General features: G+C 45.5%; 1 protein-coding gene across 1 annotated transcript in view; it reads right to left on the bottom strand.

Moving 5' to 3' along the window:
- The window catches only part of LOC147200966 (metabotropic glutamate receptor 4-like), a 199845-nt gene extending 196141 nt beyond the window's left edge, over positions 1 to 3704 (bottom strand). The window contains exon 1 of the mRNA XM_086118830.1: positions 3271 to 3704. The gene's annotated coding sequence lies outside the window, so the exon portion shown is untranslated. The remainder of the gene's footprint in view (positions 1 to 3270) is intronic.
- Between the last annotated feature and the right edge of the window lie 3748 nt (positions 3705 to 7452).

Below are 7452 nucleotides of genomic sequence, written 5' to 3' on the forward strand. Positions count from 1 at the left end.
CGCAATGCTCCACAATATAGTCTCCATCTTTATTACGATCTACTGTTTCGTGGGCGGTGCACGCAGCAACTGGCTTTCGACGACATCATGAAAGGGGTTGAAAGGTGTGCGGCAGCCACATGGGGAGAGGTGGGGCTTTAGTGAGCCAGGCATCTTACTTTCGGGTTAGAAAAATAGCCAAGAAAATAACTCCTATTTTATAAGAAATTAGATCAATACTTTGCCAAATGTAAAAGATAACCATAGAAATGCCTATCGTTAACTGTAGAAAGCTTAAAATAGCATGAAATCGGCTATTTAAATTATCGCCTGCACAAGTTCGTAAAGGCTCGACGATAGCAGCATTTTGTAATTAGAACTTCTGTCCATCCATCCATTTTCTGATCCGATGTTCCTCACAACTGAGCGAGCTGGAGCCGATTCCAGCTGCCTTCGGACAGTAGGCGGGGGACACCCTGAACTCGTTGCCAGCCAATTGCAGGGCACACATGGACAAACGACCATGCACGCTCACACCAACACCTCGGGACTATTTAGAGTGTTCCCTTCATCTCCCATGCATGTTTTTGGAATGTGAGAGGAAACTGGAGTACCTGGAGAAAAGCCGTGCAGGCAAGAAAGGTAAAACGCGACACAGGAAGAGACGGAGCCGGAATCATACTCCTGCGCGTCTACACCAGCGGGCCACCTTTCGTAATTAGAACAACTTGGAATTTGCTCAGGAAAGCCGAGAAGTTACGTTGTATGTTAACAGGGTTCCCATATCGTCAGTGCCCGGCCGACCCATGGCATAAACAGTCTATGTGTTTGTTTAGGGACACAACAGCTCGGAAGGCCCACATTAATTCCGGTGATGCGATCTACTGTAAACAGTGACACTCTAGAAATGGCCAAAGGCATTTATTGTTGAAGGAAATATGGTAATGTGGGTAAATTGTGTGCCTTAAACATGTATTAACTTTATATGCATTTACATAACATTGTTTTTTTAAAGAGTCTAATTAATGTAATTTGCGTATGCAGTGGCACATGTGGCTTACGCGGCATTGTGATGTAGTCAAAGGCGAGGAAGACAATGTGTGCATAGTATTTTGAGTTCATTTGGTGGTGTGCATCGATGACGAGTAAGTGGAGTCATTCAAATACAAATGCCATCGCCTTTGGGTTGTTAGAGAGTATTATGTGATGTTTATTAGCCTTTTGATGTGTCACAATAATCAATTTCGCATCAGCCACTGGAAGTGAGACAATTTTTAATTACAGAAGAAGAGCTCCAAGCGGAAGTGCTGTATGCTATGACTGACACCCGGATTTACTCAAATTCAGAAGTGCACGTTTTGAGTGTTTTCCACAATGTTCATTCGTGAAAGATGTCACGTAGCAATCGCGAAGTTGGCGGCACGATAAATAACGACAAGAAATACTCAAATTAAATAAAATACTGTTGTCACGTGATGCCACCTGAACAAGTCTGCCCGCTCCCTCAAGTCTGCATGACACTAGAACCTAAGAGAGAACAGGGCAATGTGAGCCATTGATGTGGAACAATTTTGTGGTCATGTGACCACAATGTGATTTGGCTGCAAATATGCCAAATGTGTTAATAAATTCACCCTACTTGTAAATGTGAATAATAACGGAGGTTTCCATTGTACAGTAATGGATTTCTGTCGCCAGTGAACATCAGAGCCAGTTCCTCTCATACACTGTACTAAATGAGTGATTTAATACACTTTACATTGAGAGAAGAACATCTTGGAAGTGATCAGGGAGATCCATTGGGAGGTTCTGCTGACTGCTAACAGGGTTTCCACATACAGTGCACATCAGTCGCCTGTCTGCTCGGCCATTTGATCAAATATACTGTACAAAAGCCCTTGATTAAGTCACTTTATACTGAAATTAGAACAATTTGGAAGTCCAGTAGTCCAGATATTAGGATTACTCCTGTACGTTAAACAGCAAAAAATTAGCCAGTACTTGCTAGGCCAACTATGTCAATTTTTAGGACAAATTCTGAGGCTTGTAGTTGCACCAGAAGAACCTTTCGCTGACGTTGCACTGGAGCAGCAGATAAGGCAAAAGAACAAAAAAATCGGTGGAAGCCGCAGCAGACATTTCAAGCAGAATATCACTCGCTGGGAAGAACTCGAACAACCCAAAATGCCATCTATATCTCCTCGCAGACCACGAGAGAGTGAATTAAAAGCTCTTTTTTTGTCGAGTCAGAGCCTTGAAGTAATGACACTGCTAGTTGAGTCGGAATGCAGACAATGGCATATTTGCACCACCGCCACCACCTTCCTTCACCATGCATGCACTGTCCAATTGAAGCTGTGAGAATAACACGCCGCAAAGGTAATCTTTGGCCCCCGTGTAAAAAAGGCCACGGGGAGTCAGCTCCAGAACCCGGGCGCGGAGGCCGATATGAATACTACGGTGTGCTGTGGTGGTGTCGTGTAGCTCACAGTGCAATGACCGCATAACTGAATGTGCACCTTTAGCCCCTCTACCTCGACTACAACTAAATAATGCTGCTGCATTAAGAGGCATGCAAGCTTTAAGTGCCCTATTAAAGTTTGCTGGGGGAGGAAGAAGAGGGGGAGGAGGGGGCACCACCATCATTCACCAGTCAGCAGGTACACACACACACACACACACACACACACGTCCTAGCGTTTCCACTTGTGTTCACCAGCCAAAATGTGGCACACAAAAATAGGCAGAATACTTGGAATTTTACTATAGATGAACCATCCATTAAGGGTGCTTACCTACATGACTCAACTTGTTTCAGGGTTGTTGAAATGGAAATATGTAACGTGGGTGTGTGTGTGCGTGCGTGCGTGTGTGCGCGCGTGTGCGTGTGTGTGTGCATGTGTGTGTGCGCGTGTGTGTGGGTGGGGGGGTCAGTTTGCACGTTGCTCCCGCTGATGTGCACCAGCTGTTGCTACCTGTAAAGCTCCAGCTATATAGGCTGATAAACTACATCGAATTTTGGGGGGAGTTAAACGAATTTAAGGGGGAGTGCAGGGGGTTGAGTCGCCTCCGCAGCGCGGGGTGCTCGCATGCAGACAAGACGAGGCACATTTTTTAAAGCCACAAACGCAACAAAAACAATTGGGCGTCGCACCGCATGAGTCGACGCACTTCGGCATACAAGTCCGTGAAGATTTCCCATACTTTAAAGCCTAAAAGAAGCCTTTTACGGCGTCTGCTTGTTTCTGGACATGCGTCGATAATAACGTGGTGCGTTTTTGCAACACTTACCACCGGTTTTCTTTCTCCTTCCTCGCAGAGCTTCCAGTGCGGTCCACCCCGCGAAGTGACCCACATCCGATGCGCTTGTCTTCGGTGTTCGTTTTCGGAGTCGCAGCGTTGGTCTTGCACGTACTAGTATCCACGAGGAAATCCACACAGCGCCTTGCACCGAGAGAAGTGGTGCTGAAAAGTCTGGAACTTGAATAGTGGGTGGTTGAGTGGGGAGGGGGCGACACGATGCCAACGAAGCGAGATTAGCTCTTTTTTTTTCTTCCCCTTTGATGGACGTTTCCGCGCGTGGTTGATGCTTCGCGGACCGCCGCACGGCGTTCTTATCTGCGCCGAACTGCAACCAGGGTACGGAAGAAGGCGAAGGTGTTGACAGCAGTTTAGTGAAACTGCGGCGATAACAGCGTGAAGATTTTACCCCTTATTTTGGTCAAAATGTCAACGCGGCTTCGGCAGGGACAGCGCAGCAGCCATACCCTCCCCTTTCCCCCCTCAGCCAATTAAGATCAGTAAGAGTGGAATTGTTGCATCCACCGAAGACGCGCCTGCTGTTTGATAACCCCACGCCGTGAGATGTGTGTGAGCGAGCAGCGGATGATGCGCGTGGTGGGATGCGTGCTGTGCGCAAAGGCGGGGAGGACCTCTCAACACTTCTTGCAGTATACCTGAACCCCCCCCCCCCCAAAAAAAGTGTTAATATACGATTTGTTCCACCAAACAACTTCAAATACTGTAGGGTGGACCGATACACTTTTTTCAAATAAACGTGTTTATTCTTTGAGAGGAAGGGTGTCAAACTCAATTTTGGGGGCCACGTTGTAGTTATGGTTTCATTTGGAGGGCTGTTATGATAGCAAACCCAAACAAATGTATAATCGCCTCATCTTATCATCCGCAACAAATTGATGAATAGTTTTGAAATCAACCATGCATCCATCCATTTACCGATCCGCTTTCACGGGGGGGGGGGGGGGGTGCTGGAGCCTATCCCATCTGTCTTCAGGCAGTCGGCAGGGGACACCCTGAACCAGTTACCAGCCAATCGCAGGGCACACAGAGACGAACAACCATCCACGCTCACACTCACACCTACGGACAATTTTGAGTGTTCAATCAGCTTATCATGCATGTTTTTGAAATATGGGAGGAAACCGCAGTACCCAGAGAAAACCCATGCAGGCACGGGGAGATGATGCAAACTTCAAACAGGAAGGCCAGAGCTGGAATCGAACCCGCTACCTCTGCACTCTGAGGTCGACGTACTAACCACTGGACCAACGGGCTGCCGGTTTTCAAATCAGAGGCTTGTAAAAACAGTTAGAGAATTGGTGACAAAGAATGGCTGCAATATCTCAACATTTTTAAAACTGAAGACAATTTGCGTTTTGGGCATTTTCGCAAGAAACATGAAGTGGATGCACATACTGCAATTTGCATTCGCGAGCCACATAAAATGACGTCGAGTCAGATCGGGCCTTGAGTTTGACACGTGTGTTTATTCATGTACTACTGTGATGAATGGCGACAAGATGATCACACAACATAAATGGAGAAAGTGTTTTTAAGCAGTGTTGCACACAAACAGGCGAAAGGAAGGATGCAAGGTCTGAGGGACGGAAGCAAAACGTGTGCAGCAGACGTGTTAACCAACCACGAGTCCAACGTGGTATAATCAACCACGTTAAACTTCGCGGGTGTGTAGGGAACTCTTTACAGGTGAGTTTCTTCACTTTTCTCCATCTGAAACGCGATTTAACCCCTTCTCTGTAGGTGCTGCTGTTTTGGTTTGCAACACAACAGACGCTTCTGTTAACTATGTAATGTTGTCAAGTTTATGGTAGCATTTGGGAACTGGCACTTTTTTTCTCAAATGGAAAAAGAGAGACATTTATTTGAGGGAGGGGTTTATTTGTCTCAAGTAGGTGCGGCGCCCGCTCCGTTCTTCGGGTCGCACCTGTGGAGTGGACAAAGTGACGAAATAGATGAGCCGTGGGTGCAGGGGGTGCATTGTGCTCAATGTTGCTCTCCTTTAAGGCACCCGAGCTGGTGAATATTCATGAGTGACGAGCGCGTTCCGCAGCGTCTGGGGGACGGCACGCGACGGAATCACAGTGCCAACTTGTTCCAATTATGGAACTTAATTGTTGGATGTGTCTTCATTGTGGCACAATGCACTGGCTCTGTGTTTTCAAATTCACAAAGAGCCTGCACAATTTCAATGGGATTCACGTGAGTTTAATTTCGATCTGTGCAGATTTGAGGGAATTTATGGTTGCCTGATTTCAACCTGCATGACTTTTGATGGATATATGTTCGTCTTTCTCTGACATTTTTCCAACATGCACAATGTTTAAGCGCTTTACTGTAATTTTATTTGAGCCTGCACAGTTTCTACATTATTTTTTGCAGCCTTTTCAAATCTGCGCAACCTGATCGAATTTACCGTAGATTTATTACCACCTGCTTAACTTTTATGCAATTTAAAGAAGTCTAGTGCAGATTTTACAAACTCGTAGTCGTCATATTTTCATCCGAATTGATGTTCTTGGATTTATGGTAGTCCTGTTTTAACCTGTACAGATTGTAGAGGCATGCGATTGGCTGGCAACCGGTTCAGATTTCCCCCCGCCTACTGCCCAAACACAGCTGGCAGAGGCTCCAGCACGCACCGCAACCCTTGTGAAGATAAGCAGATCAGAAAAGAAGAAGGAGAAAGAAGATTATCGAGGATTTACAGTACCGGTAGTTTTATTTTTTTTAAAAAAAGGGACTCTTTAATTTGTTCAACATTAGCACTTTAAGTTGTAGTTCTGTACTTAAAATTGACGTCAGCAGTAAAAAGTACCTCCCACACGATGACCCAGTGGTGACTGACAGTGACAAATAATTCCAGGCTTGTTTTGTGACGTATTCGGCAGTCTCAAAATCGCCTCGTTTCGAGTGAAAAAAGGTGTGAACCCGATAATGTTGACACAGAAACGATACCAGCAATATGTTTTGTTGACGTATTCACAGGGTGTCTTTTTCTCACGAAACTCAAAGAATTTAGCCACAGAGTTTGACTTATAGGGGGCGGACTTTTTAAAAACTTAAAATGATGTATTAAGGGAGTCTTCTTTTTAAATTTTGAGGCGATTTATAGTCGTCTTCTTTTAACCTCCATCTTATTGTGGATTGGGTTGTTCTTATGTTTAACCTGCATACATTTTACACAGATTTTCTGTGCAAGAGGTTCCACAGTTACGAAAATTTGACTTATGTCATTTGTAGATACAAACGCTGACCGACGTCCATAAATGTTTGTAAAATGCCATGTTTTTAACCACGCGCCACATCGTACTGTTCAGTATTGTAGTTCCGTTTCTTTGCGGCGACGCACGGCGAGCGACACCGCTCCATATTCACACCTCAACACGCATATATGATGAGAAGAGGAAGGAAGCCCTCTTCTCCCCAAAGAACTCTCCGGCGATGAGGTCACGTCTGTCTCTCACAAACAATTACTTCTCTCTATCCTCCTTCTCCTTCGCCGTTTACATATGCATGGCAATTATAGATTGAAATGACATGTGTTCTGATTGATGAAGAATTAATTTTAGGAACAGCCTGTTGATTTGTGTTCTCATCTTGGGAACCTCCTATACGTTTCTTTAAACTAAAGTAACTCTTATTAGAATCATGGAGTCTCATTCCAACCTGCAAAACCTTCATGGGGATTTATGGGACAGTTTTATTTCAGACTGTGATGATTTTATAGGATTTACGACAGCTTGATTTGAACACAGATTTTAGGTGGAATATGGTTGTCTTATTTTAGCCTCCATATCTTTTTATGAGATTGACAGATATTGAAATTTAGCTGTCACATCTTTTCTGGGAGAGCGGCCCGGTGGTCCATTGGTTAGCGCGTCGACCTCACAGTGCAGAGGTCGTGGGTTCCAGTGTGGAGTGTGCATGTTCTCCCTGGGCCTGCGTGGGTTTTCTACGGGTGCTGCAGTTTCCTCCCACATTCCAAAAACATGAATGGAAGGCTGATTTAACACTCCAAATTGTCCCTCGGTATGAGTGTGAGCGTGGATGGTTGTTCATCTCTGTGTGTCCTGCGATTAGCTGGCAACCGGTTCAGGGTGTCCCCCGCCTGCTGCCCGAAGACGGCTGGGATAGGCTTAGGGCATATACGGT

The sequence above is a fragment of the Hippocampus guttulatus genome, chromosome 8, assembly GCF_054856545.1.
Source record: "Hippocampus guttulatus isolate MCC_2025c chromosome 8, RoL_Hgut_1.0, whole genome shotgun sequence".
NCBI classification, from domain to species: Eukaryota; Metazoa; Chordata; class Actinopteri; order Syngnathiformes; family Syngnathidae; genus Hippocampus; species Hippocampus guttulatus.